General features: G+C 39.9%; 1 protein-coding gene across 1 annotated transcript in view; it reads right to left on the reverse strand.

The window, feature by feature from the left end:
- Nucleotides 1-11,971, reverse strand: part of FOXP1 (forkhead box P1) — a 167,594-nt gene extending 155,623 nt beyond the window's left edge. Inside the window, exon 1 of the mRNA XM_037492664.2 lies at nucleotides 11,799-11,971. The gene's annotated coding sequence lies outside the window, so the exon portion shown is untranslated. The remainder of the gene's footprint in view (nucleotides 1-11,798) is intronic.
- Nucleotides 11,972-12,878: the final 907 nt, after the last annotated feature.

Here is a 12,878-nt window from a genome sequence, read left to right on the forward strand (position 1 = left end):
ATAGCAGTTCACACTGTCCTCGATCCTATGTGATCTGCACCCTCAGAATAAAGAGAGCAGGTGCCAATCTGACCAATGGCAGTGAGTTGCCTGCTTCCTGTCTGTCCTGAGAAGTTGTCCCATTTCCAGCTTCAAAGACTGCTGAGTCAGCCACCCTTCCTCTAATTTCTTTTCCTGGACTCTCCCCACCCCTCAAGATCAAACCTGTTTCTCAGATAATTTCACAGGCTAATCAACAGTCATTGTGCATATGCGGGTGGGAGGAAAGGCTAGCAATAAAAAAACCACATGGGAAGCTTAGTAGGAAAGAAGTCATGCTCTCTCCTTGATTTCTCAGTCTCTACATATGCCTCAAGGCCGATGACAGAGCCTTTTCACCCCTAAATTTGTGGTTGTGGTGCAATGCTAACCGCCCTAGCTACCATCTGAACACACGTGTTCATCATTTAACACAATCTGACAATCCCTTTGCAGCAAAGTGGCCTGAGACTCAGGCGTGGGACTGAGCGTGCAGGGAAACTCCATCACCTCCTTGCTTTAGACACAATAATCACTTCGGTGCTAGATGGAAGAAGGTTTGAGGGTCACATAGGAAAAAATATATGACAGACGCTGACAAGACTAGGTGAGTTTGTAAAGAATCAAAAACATTCTAAGGTAGCAAGTTGTCTAAAATAATTTTTTAAAAATTATGATATTCATGAATGAGAGGGTACAAAGAGATGTGGAAAAATGAGCTAATTTTATAGAGGGATTCTAGTGACTGTAAAAATAGTAAATACATAAAGAAAGAAAGTAGCAGATCATGAAGTCATGTTACTGGTGTCATAACTGAAAAACAAACAGAAAAGCATCTTCCCATTAAAAATTTAATATATACAGTGGTAACAACCATTCAACCATCCACAAATCACCAAAGAGTCTTCAGCAATCTCTTTGCACAAATCACTGCTTCATCTTTTCTACGATACTCTAAATCAGGCTGTGGAATCTGAACACAGTTGGGTGGTCCAACCGCTTGACTCAATCCTCAAAAGTTAAAGAGGCAGACAGCACAACCTTAGATCACTTATGATACTGGATTTAAAACAGTGACCTACAGGGAAAGATTCTTTGTGGCATCATCATCCTTGGAGTTCTGATGACTGGAGAAAGTAGCCTACCCTTTGAGAGTGTCCATTATAGATGTTATTTAAGGAGGCATTTTATGTAGATTTCTTAAAATGTTCCATAGTTTTTGCAAACAACTTTACCAGACAATATCTAGAAGGACATGGTGAAAAACAAAAGTAGAGGGGCTTCCATAGTGGTTCAGGGGTTAATATCTCAGTGCTATCAAGCTATCGCCAACCACTTTGGCAAGAGTTCGATCCCTGGGCCAGGGAGCTATCCCACGTGGTGCAGCAGACCTCTCCTGCCCTGCCCGCTGCACTCCTCAGTATTTCAGTCACTGCCTGTTCTGCTCCCCACTCTGTTTCTGGTGAATCCTCTCACCTCCTGCACCTCTGCCTACACCTCAGTTCTTATATGCATAAATAAATAAAATAAATCTTAAAAAAAAAAAAAAAACCTGAAAAAGAATCAACCTCTCTCCTAAAGTACTCCAATTAAAATCAAAAGTCTAAGTTATTATCATCTTTGTCATTGTCCTAACAGCAGAAGGAGCTATGGCCAGGGCAGTGCCATCCCTGTCTGTGGGGGTTGGGGGGAGAGAGTGGGAAAGATAACGCCATGGCATCTCCTCCACCACCTAGACCACTGCATTTTCCTTATCACCTCACACCAGCGTGAACCTCCAGCTTCTAGATCTATTTCCAATAACAGGTTTCCCAAATCCTTACTGACATGATTTTAATGTGTTAAGCTACACGTGAGGTTGTTATCACTAAGATACCTATTACTTACATTCTTTACTTTTATTTTTAGAATTAACAAATATTGCGAAGTCATGGGTTCAGGTAGTTGGGAGATGTGTGTGTGTCTGTGTGTGTGTCTATTTAATGCTGGCAATCTATTTATTAGAGAACATTGTGGGGGTGGGAGCTTGTGGAGGAAGGGGAAGAACCGGGACGAAGGAGAACTGCAAAAGTGCGGTCTTGCACCATGCCATGATTCACCAGCATTAGTGCTGTGGTTGCAAATGACATCCCGTGCACCATCTACAGTAGATGTCGACAGAAATATCAGAAGGCTCCAGACCTCCAGACAGGAAGAAATATTTTGCTATAAGCCCCACCCCAAAGGAAACCTAAGAAGGAGCAGGGGGTCAGCAAACCCCATATTAACTTGCAATTATAAATAACTCTTTTAATGGAAGTATCCAAATAGAGTATACGTCCTGCCAAGGAAGGTAAAGGTTAGACATTTTCATGAGGCAAAAGAGAAAAATACCTATGATCCTATTGCAAAATCAGCTGAAATAAGTTTAATGGTTACAAATAGTCAGGAAGTCTGTTTGAAGTCTCTTATAAGAGGGGAAAAAACCACCATCATACTCCTACTCCATACACCTATTAACATAGGGCCCTATAACCACCTTGTGGAGGCACTGGTTGGCTGTTCCCTGCTGGAGCCAGTGCCAGACGCTGAATCATCACCACCACCAAGTCTCCGGCACCTGAGTTGTCTTTGGAGGGATTCCATTCCAGCACTGCCCAAGCCTGAGCCTGTCCAACTCATGAGAGTTGAGAAGACCAAAGCCTGGGGTGTTGTGACTGCAGGCAGCATTAGCATTGCAATGAAGTAAAACACAAGTCAAGTTTATTAGAAAATGTCTAAAATGTTAAGTTAAATGCTTCATCAAACTCATTCCCTCTTGTTATGGAAGGACCAGATTGTGTTAAAAACTAACAAAATAAACGGGTCCATTCCTTCTCCAAGTTTCCAAAGTTGAAAATATGGGGGTCAAATGCAAGGATAAATGAATCAAAGGGATCTATTAACTCACTGCATTAACCCACTGTTTTCTGCAATTGCCTTTTATGAGGGTACAGCCCAGCAACTCTCATTATGAATAATCCAGATTCATATCTTTTTGTACCTTGGAATGAGAGTTGCTAATTTTGAAACCTGCGGATGAGTCTGACTAGAATCATGCTTAAAATAATAGAGAATTTTCTATGATTTTTATTAGTGGCACTGAACCTAGTTTCTGCTCAGACAAATGGGGTGCTCTACTCCTTTTCTTCTTCGAATGTAAGTCATAAATACTCAGGATGCCCTAACAGACATCTCTGAATGTTTTGCTTCACAAAATACTTCCCTTGCCCTTAGCTGAATTTTGGGAAAAGGAGCCAGAATAAAAACCAGTTCAGAGACAATATTCCAGCTGAAATAGAAGTCAAAAAAAAAAAAAAAAAGGAAATAGCAATGGGGAAGCTGGGAGAGACCCCCAAACAAGACAAGAGTGGAACAGCTCACTTTTGGCCAAAGTTAGCCAGGACAGAAAAACTACCCTCACATTTTCCAGTCATTTCCATTTTTTTTTTTAATATTTTATTTTATATGATTCTTACATCATTTTTCATTTTTGCAAATGTATGTATTTTTATTTTGGTTATATTCCCCATACAATTGCAACCCCACCCCCCCTTATAGCAAAGATTACACCTGTATTAACAAGTTCAGAAGTGAGGAAATCTAGACACACAGTGGCGAGTAGAGGGTGGTAACTCCCTGCATTTAGGATACTAAATTAAAACAATGAATTGACTTGTTTACTGTAGCCAGGCACTATACTCATCAGTTGCTTTGCAGGTTAGATATTATTTCCAGAAACAATATCTACACATTTTTTTGCAGGTTAGATATTATTTCCAGGAAAAATATCTAACATCTCAAAGGGAAGTAAAGGAAGGGCTTATGATTAGCCATTTCAAGTAAACTGACAAATTGTGAAGTTTAGTGACTTGCCGAAGGTTACAAGACTAGAGAATGACTAAGATAGAAAAAAAACAGACTCTGTCTCATGAGAACTTGGCACTCACATTCTATAAAGGTCAAAAATTGGACAAATAAGGTTACAGGTAATACTGGATGTGCATTTTTAGACAGTCAAAAATATGTGATTAAAACATTGGTCCCTTTTTCTCCAGGATGAAGGGAAAGGCCTTCTCCTGCTATCACACCTTCTAACTGCAGCTGCCTCTTCTGCCCCCTCCCCACAGCACACACAAAAGACTTGTTTTTCCCCCACCACATCTTCCCATTCTCCAGACTTCTGAAGCCATGGTCACCTCAGCAATTTTGCTCTCTGCCTGCATTATAAGGCTCCCAAGTGTTGTTCCATTTAAATTCTATCTTTCCAAGAAAAATACTTCATGATCTCACTAAAGTGTGAAATCTAGAATAGCTGAACTCATAAAAGCAGAGAGTAGAATGGCGGTTGCCAGGGCGTGGGGGAAATGGAGAGATGTTGCTTAAAGGGCACAAAGTTTCAGTTGTAGTGGGTAAAAAATTCTGGAGAACTAAGACACATGGTGAAAACAAAACAAAACAAAACAAAACAAAAAAACGGGAAAAAATATCTGAATATAGTATGAAATTTTCTCAGAGGATACATCTTACATTAAATCTCACACACACACACAAAAGGTAAGTAGGTAAAGGTGATTAAGTTATTTAGCTTGATTGTGATGATATTTTCACAAAGTATACACATAAAAACATGAACTTGTACATCTTAAACATAATAATCGCAATGTGTCAAATATATATTAATGAAGTTAAAAATAAAAAACAAATTAAGGGCCTCCCTGGGGGTGCGAGGGGTTAAGATATAGCACTATGAAGCTGAAGGCAGCCACTGCAGCATGAGTTCAAGCCCCAGCCAGGGAGCTACCCACTTGGCACAGCAGACCTCTCCTGACTCACCCGCTGCTCCCCTCAGCAGTGTATTTCAGTCAATCTGACTGTTCTGCTTCCCACTCTGTCTCTGATGAATCCTTTCAACGCCCCCCCCAACCTCTGACCTGCACCCCAGCTCTTGTATGCATAAATAAAATAAATCTTTAAAAAAATAAAAACTAATTTTAAATATTAAAAAAAAATCTAGCTTTCCCTAAAATCCATTCACTATCCAGTTACTTCAAGCAGCAGCAGCCCAGGTGGCTCCAGAACCGGGGTGCAGAACAGCTTCCCACTCCCTGAGTGTCCCGATCATATGCTGTGGTGGCAATGAGAGGCCACATCGCTCACTGCGCTCCACCTCGTTACCTACTCCACTCCCTCCATTACTCCTGGGGCCCTGACACTGCTACCACCATCCCGACTCTCATCCCTTCTTCAAGCCCTGATATCTCAAGGGCTTGAGATACTTCCTGTTCCCTGTTCTGCTGAGCCAAAGTTTTTTTTTTGTTTTTCTTTTTTCCCAAAAGGAGTTTTTTATGGGGGAAAGTCTGAGCTAATAAAGCACAGGTCTCTTCTTGCAACTTAACCAAAGTCCAGTCGCACCTCCTGGAATCGGACAGCTGTGTGTTAGGCTCTGTCTTCACCTGCATGGCACAGTTTTCGGGTTCAGCAGGATTTCTGAGTCCGGTTATTTTATTTATTTTATTTTTACTTACTGCAAACTCTCCCACTCTGCTCTAACTGCTTGCTCTTCCTTGGGGTAGGAGTATGTTAAATAACTGTCTTTTTAAAATACTTTTTCTCTGAATTTTTCTTCCCTCTCCACCCACATTTTGTTGAACTGTAATTAACATACAATAGTGTATTAGTTTAGGGTGTACAACACAATGATTGGATCTATGTCTATATTGTAAAAGTAAGTATCAAAATTAGTATCTTTTACCTTACATAGTAATAGCTTTAATTTTTGTGATGAGAACATTCAAGATCTACTCTCTTAGTAATTGTCAAGTACACAAAAGTATAGTCACATTGCTTACATTATATCCCCATGACTTATTTATCTCCTAACTGGACATTTGTGGTTCTGACAACTTTTACCTATTTCCCCTTTCCCTGTTACCCCACCTCTGGCAACCACCAATTTGTTCTCTGTTGCTATGAGCTTGATTATTTTAGATTCCACACATAAATAAAAACATACAGTGTTTGGCTTTCTTTGTCTGACTTATTTATTTAACATAATGTGCTCCGTCAAGGTCTACCCATGTCGTCACAAATGGTGGGCTTTTCTTCTTTTATGGCCAAATAATATTCCATTGTGTGTGGGTACATGCGTGTGTGTGTGTATGTAGTGTATAGACCACGTTTTCTTTGTCCACTCATAGATCCATGGACACTTAGGTTGTTTCCATGTCTTGGCTATTATAAGTAATGCTGCAGTGGACATAGTAGTACAGATATCTTTTCAAAATAATGACTTCATTTCCTTTGGGTATATACCCAAAAGTGGTCTTGCTAGATCATTAAGGTAGTTCTATTTTTAATATTTTGAGACTCCTCATACCACTTTCCATAGTTGCTGTGCCAATTTACATATCTATCAAGAGTGCACAAGAGTCCCTTTTCCTCCACACCCTCATCAACATTGTTATCATCGATGATTATTTTTTTCTTTTTTTCAGTAGTCATTCTAAGCGGGATGGTCTTGATTTGCATTTTTAAATAACTGTATTGTTAAAACTGCTCTGATCCCTGGTCTTTGGGGATAAGGAAGATAATAAAAGCTTTGTTTTTTGAATGTTTATTGCCAAACAGTATAGACACATAATATCATTTAATTTTTGCAAATTTTGAGGTGTTAAAATGCCCAGCTTCTGTACCTACAGAAACACACAGAGGTTGAATAATAAGAGTCTATAATACAGTGCCTGGACATGATAATCATGTATTAAGTGGAAACTATTACTACAATTCCCCATATATACATCAGAGAAAATATTCTGTGGGGAGCACAGATTCCTGTTCCCTAGTGATTTCAAACTGTCCTCTTTAGAGAGAAATGAGAAAATGACAGGATCCTCTGTTGAGTCCAAAAGAATCTAAGGCAAGTAACTTTCACTCTACAAAAAAGCAAATTGAGGACAAGAGGGGTGGTGTGGTTTATCTGAGTGCACAAATGTCTCACAACTGAGTCCTGGCGCCTTCTGCTGGCAAAGGCACTGGAGCAAATACAGCCCTCTCTCCACCTTGTCAAGCCTGAACCAATGTCCTGTCTTGACTCTTAGAGCAGGACAGAGGGACAGCTGCCTACAAGCCAAATAGGAACCTGGGGGATATGATGACCTGATGCTGATGCCACTAATATGAAGAAGAAAATGTTAGTGAACACTGAGTGAATATTAAGATCCAGCTTAATTCTAAATGACATAAACAGAAAGTTTACAAAATATACCAAAGCTCACACAGTCTGTATTATAATTCCTTCACTTTTACTTCAGGAATCACACAACCAAAAATGACTACTGACCTACAGATTCACGGATTTGGAATTTTTCCATTCACATGAACATAAAATTACTTTAAAGAAAAATTTAGAAACATCTAGGAGAATATATTCAGTTATCTAAGCCACTCTGAAAAAGTAGGGAACTCTTCAGAGATCTTAGTCTTGATAGAATTATAAATATGAATATAAATATATATATATATTATAGGATATGGCAAAAGAAAAACAGATTGATTGCCCTATCAATGAATTAGAAACTTTTTTTTAAAGGATTAAAAACAAAAATGTGTTCACCGGACAGCTGTGCTCACAAATCTGTGTTCACAGAATGACAATGATATTTGGAACTTCCAGTAACCGCCTTTAGTATAAGGTAGAACTTGAGAGTCTAGACACAAAGAAATAAATTCTGTGGGAATTTGGGGGAATTACTGACCTTGGGAGAATCACAGCAATTCCAAAGAAACAGAGGTTTGATTTAAAAGACATTAATGTATTTCTGCAGAAACAGCATACCTAGTGGTTAACCACCCACCAGTCATTCTGCCTGAATTTGAACCCCATCTCTACCACTTGAGAGCTGTGTGACCTCCAACAAGTTACTTTACCTCTCTTTGCATGTTTCTTCATCTGTAAAAATGGGAGGAAGTAATAGTTCCTACTTCATAACTAATACTTGTAAAGTGAGTAAACTAGGGTTTTGTATTCAATAAGTGCTATAAAAACTGATTTTTAAAAGTGTTCTATACATGATTACTGACTAAGGAACTGATAAGCTCAATGTTAAATATATGAAAAATACAAAAATGCAATGGAAAAATAAAAAATCAAGTGTGATATCATTGATGCTACCTACACGGTACACTGTTAACATGTAGAGAGGCATGTTGAAGGAATGTTAATTTTCTTAAGCCACCATAAATCATTATTCACGATCTTTTGAAAACCACTTTTTAAAATTAAATCATTTTGAATTTCTTGCTTAGGTGCCATCAGACAGCAGTGGAACCAAACAATTGAAATCCTACCGCCCTACTCTAAAATTTCTTAGAAAAGCTTCCGATAAAAGATTCTCAAAAGTAAATGGTACATTCTTTCACCATGCTTAGTGGCCATGGGAAAGTTGACTAAGATACACCAAAATTCAAGAATCACCTCGCAGTGTCTAGGGTTAACAGAATATTTAAATTCTTTTGCCCCCAAAGTACACAAGCAGAGTATAACTTCATACTTACTTTTGCATAGCCAATAAACAGAGTCTGTTTCTTTGCAAAGAACAAATTAACCTGATTTTTGTGGAAGTTAAATTGCCAACATCAGATTGAGTTAAAGTGAAAGAAAACAAAAATCAAAAATTTCAGCCCACATTGTATTTTTTTTAACAATATATACTAACTTCGACCTTAAATAGATTAAAATTAAGCCTGATGACTTTTCACTGGCTCCTCCCTCCCACCACCATCAATACAACACACTAGCTATATTTTCCAGCCCAGTTTCTTCACTTTCTCACGAGACTGTCTGTGGTCAGGACTGAATAAGTCACAGGAAAAATGCTTTTCATGGCAGGGAGATCGTACCCCTTCCAGGTCTAGCCTGGCTATGAAGTACGGACACACCCGGAAATTGTAAACTATTTTAACAGGACATTTTCCCACCTCAGCAGTGGGATAATCTTTGCAGCCTACCTATGTCCCAAGGGTGTTCTGAGTATTAACGAGTTAGCATTAGTCAGGCACTTTGATTTCCAAAGACAAAGGGCTCTGTATAAGTACAAAGTATGATTATCCAACCAACTGCATTTTGGAGAGTCACCAGGGATGACAGCAGAGGGGGAGGAAGGTTCCTGCGGCATCCCTGTCCTCTGGAGAGCACAGCCAACTCTGGGTTACATAGAGCAACAGTGGGGGGAGCCACAGTGTTTGAGCCTCTGCTGCATTGTTCCCTTATATAGTCAATAGAGAGGGAATCCCTCTGTATGCATATTTCCAATCCACATTCCAAAACCAGTATAGGCATTTCAGCTGTGATTTATAGGCCTTGGGATGACTGGGGCCAGGCACCATGCTAGGATTATGCCCATAGCTTTACAGACTGTATATAAACGAGGAAGCCCCTGTAGAAATTTATGCTTCAGTTATTAAAAGGTGTGCCCAGGTGTGCACATAGGTCAGCTCATCATGCCCATGTATAAAACGTCTACACTGTCATGCAAACCCCACCTGAGAATTTAAACGAAAAAATTAAATTTCAGTTTGTTTTTAAATCCATATTTAATGTCGAGCTGAACCTCTTCCTAGGTGCACGGAGGACTTGATTTGAGATAACAACTGCCCTAAAGATCATTATTTGTGTTACACAATATTAAAGATGGGCTGGAATGTTTGTGGAACATAGATTTACACATTGACTCTTTGCAGTACTGCACCTGTCTGTCTTTAAAGAAAAAGGCAAAAGTTGGCTCCTAACAAATTCTGCTGGACACTGGTCACAGACAGTTATATTTTCCTTTAACTGAACTGTTCATATTTAGATTTAAAGTCAGAGAAAGCTACTAATTTGTCCAGTGGTACCACTGGTTAGAACACACACACACACACACACCCCATAAAATCAAAGCTACTTGGGGCAGGCATAGCTAAGCAAAGCATCGAGAAAAACCGAACTACTGAACAACTAATCCTGGGAAATCCTGTACCATAAAACCATACACTGCAATAGATGAATTCTCAGTAAAAAAATCTGACAAATTCACAGAAAGTAAAAAGTCCCCTGAACCTCAAGGGTTAACTCACTCACTGTTTAAAAAAATGACACATATAATTTCCTTTTATCATAAAACAATGCATTTATTATTTTCTGTATATCTGTTAAAGGGCATGCTTTCTGAGTGGAAAACAAAACAGAACTTGGTCACATGTTTATTTGCTTCAGCTACTCCCTTCCCCTTCTGATAAATAATCAAACATGCCATCCAGAAAAAACAAAACCAGCGAGCTGGGAAATTTGATGGTCATCAAATAGACTGAGATACCAAGAAAAGCAGCCCACTGTTCCCACACTGAGTTTTCGGCCCCCACACCTACACTAACATCTGAGTAAATACCTTCAGTCACTCTTTCCATTTTCCCTGCAATTACTCCTACTGTTAAACAAATTGTCCTTAAGGCAGTCACAAACATAATTTTTTTTTTTTTTTTGCAAAGAACAACTTCTGAACGTTAAAAAAGCCAGCACAGCAATACACACACACACACACACACACACACACACACACACACACACACACACTCTCTCTCTCTCACTCTTAAATGTTTCTTCCATCAGAGGTTTAGACAACTACAGAGCCCTATTTTTTCCTCTATTCTAATAAATGCTGTTTTGGACACTAGAATTTAAGGATATTTAGTCTGGAGACTAACAAACAATGTTCACAGTAATAACAACTCCCTTAAGATCAAAAGAGCTAATTTTCCATTTCCTGTCTATTCCCTGACCCGTACACATAGTTTAAAAAAATTAGCACCTGGCTGACCAATTATACTGAAGTTGTGGGGGGGGGTCAGGATTGGGGGAGGGGTGTGGCGCGAGGGGAAGGAGGCCAGAGGGAGGACCACAGGACAACAGACAGGAAAAGGTGGAACCTTTTTAAAATATGTCAAACCATGTGTTTAAAGTCACTGCAGCAGAAAGGGCTTGAGAGAGCGATCACATGTCTCTTCCACACAGAGCAAAGCAGCAGCCCGGGTCCGAGAGCTTCCCTGCCATACTAATTATCCACAATGTGAATTCTGAAAAGAGCTTTCCAACATCAAAGTTAACAACCATCTCGGAGAGTGAGGCGGGCTTTCTCTTTCCCTTTGCAGCCCACCCCGTTTAAACAATAGTAATATGAATGAGATAATGACCGTGCTTGTTTCAGCAGTCTGACTTTTATTGGCATGAAATTGGTACAATATTATCAAGACCGATTCGCAAATGATGACGGTGTCATGATGCAAACATCAGAGGACACTTCAGCAGACGCAGAATCACAAAGCCACCAACCCCGCACTCTCTTGCTGTTTGTGATAACAGGAAGAAAAAGAAGGCAACACAAAACAATGTCACAAATAAGCAAAGAGAGGTTTTTATCTATGTTCCAGCCTATAATGCCGTCCTGACAACTCACGCCTGCTTACTTCGCTGCTAATATCCGAAGACACAATTGAAAGCAAGAGTGAATTAAAAAGGAGTTAGACTGCACGGGTCCTCTCAAATCTCTAAAAAAGAAAACCGCCTTTGATGGAGAGAGGAGGGAGGGGGGAGAAAAAAAAAACAAAACAGTAAACAAGTTGGATCATCTTATTTTGCCCTCCAGAAAATGTCTGCTCAGGAGTGGATCCCTAGTTGAAAAGTTTAACCCGGCAAAAGCATTGCTTTTTTTTCTCTGGACACTTACAGAGAAAATGAGGAGTTTGACGGAGTGAGCTCGCACTGTCTGCCTTTGGATTTCCGTCTTCTTGCTGTAGATGGGTTCTGGCTGTTTCTGTGAAGCGGGGGTTTGCCGAGTGGTAAAAAAGATGTTTGAATAAACAGGAAGTGCTGTGCGGCTGAAGCACACTGGAGGAGAGAACACACTGGAACACTGCCCTTTGTAGGCAACCTCAGGGACGCTTGCCTCCACAGTAGCTGGCTGAGCTCTCACTAAATGACAAAGAAACCACAAGAATTCCTCAAGTAATTCTTCACTTTCAAAGTTGAAAGATCAGTTGAAGCTTGCAGGTAATTTTCAAAGTTGCATTTAGCACTTAAAGAAATCTACGAATGCTACCCATTTCTAGATCACTCCAGCTCTGAAGCAGCGATACACCATCAGAAGTGTGCCCTGGCTAGACCAGACCAAACCGTAGCCAGACACCACTCACTCACGCAGACCAACACACAGCGGCGGGGTTTCCAGAAACCTGCTCTGGAGATATTTTTATGGAGACATTTACATAGGATGCTTTCTTTTTAAAAAGAAAGGCAGGGAAAGAAAAAAGAAAGGAAGGAAGAAAGGAAGGAAGGAGAGAAGGAAGGAAAATCGGATTCTGGGGACTTCAGAGGATTTTGTTACATATATTTTTAAAAGACCCTCTCATCCCACATTCCAGGGATATGCCCTTGATCTTGCTTTTGCTGCTTTTCTTTCCCTGCAGTCAACCAAACTACCTGTTTATCTCAAGATGCCTGGCTTGCCTACTTGAACACTCCTTAACCCGCCCCAAACTAATTATCAAAGTCCTGTCTTCCGTCACCGGAGGAACTTGACAGATATTGTAAAGAAAAGTAAACTGCAGAAGGCAGAGCAAGTCAGCTTGAAAAATAGGATGAAGAGCTGAACAGCCATGTTCAATAAAAAAACAGAAAAAGGGAGGGGAAAAGGAAGAAGAAAAGGATTCCTCCTGAAAATGTATTGCTGTTGTGGCAATGTTCTTCTGCCACGGAAGCAACTGATTTGTTATTTAGCGTGGAATGCTGGACTGTCTGTCATCCAGGT

Source organism: Talpa occidentalis, unplaced genomic scaffold (assembly GCF_014898055.3).
Source record: "Talpa occidentalis isolate TD23 unplaced genomic scaffold, MPIMG_talOcc4v2.1 talOcc4.10, whole genome shotgun sequence".
NCBI lineage: Eukaryota > Metazoa > Chordata > Mammalia > Eulipotyphla > Talpidae > Talpa > Talpa occidentalis.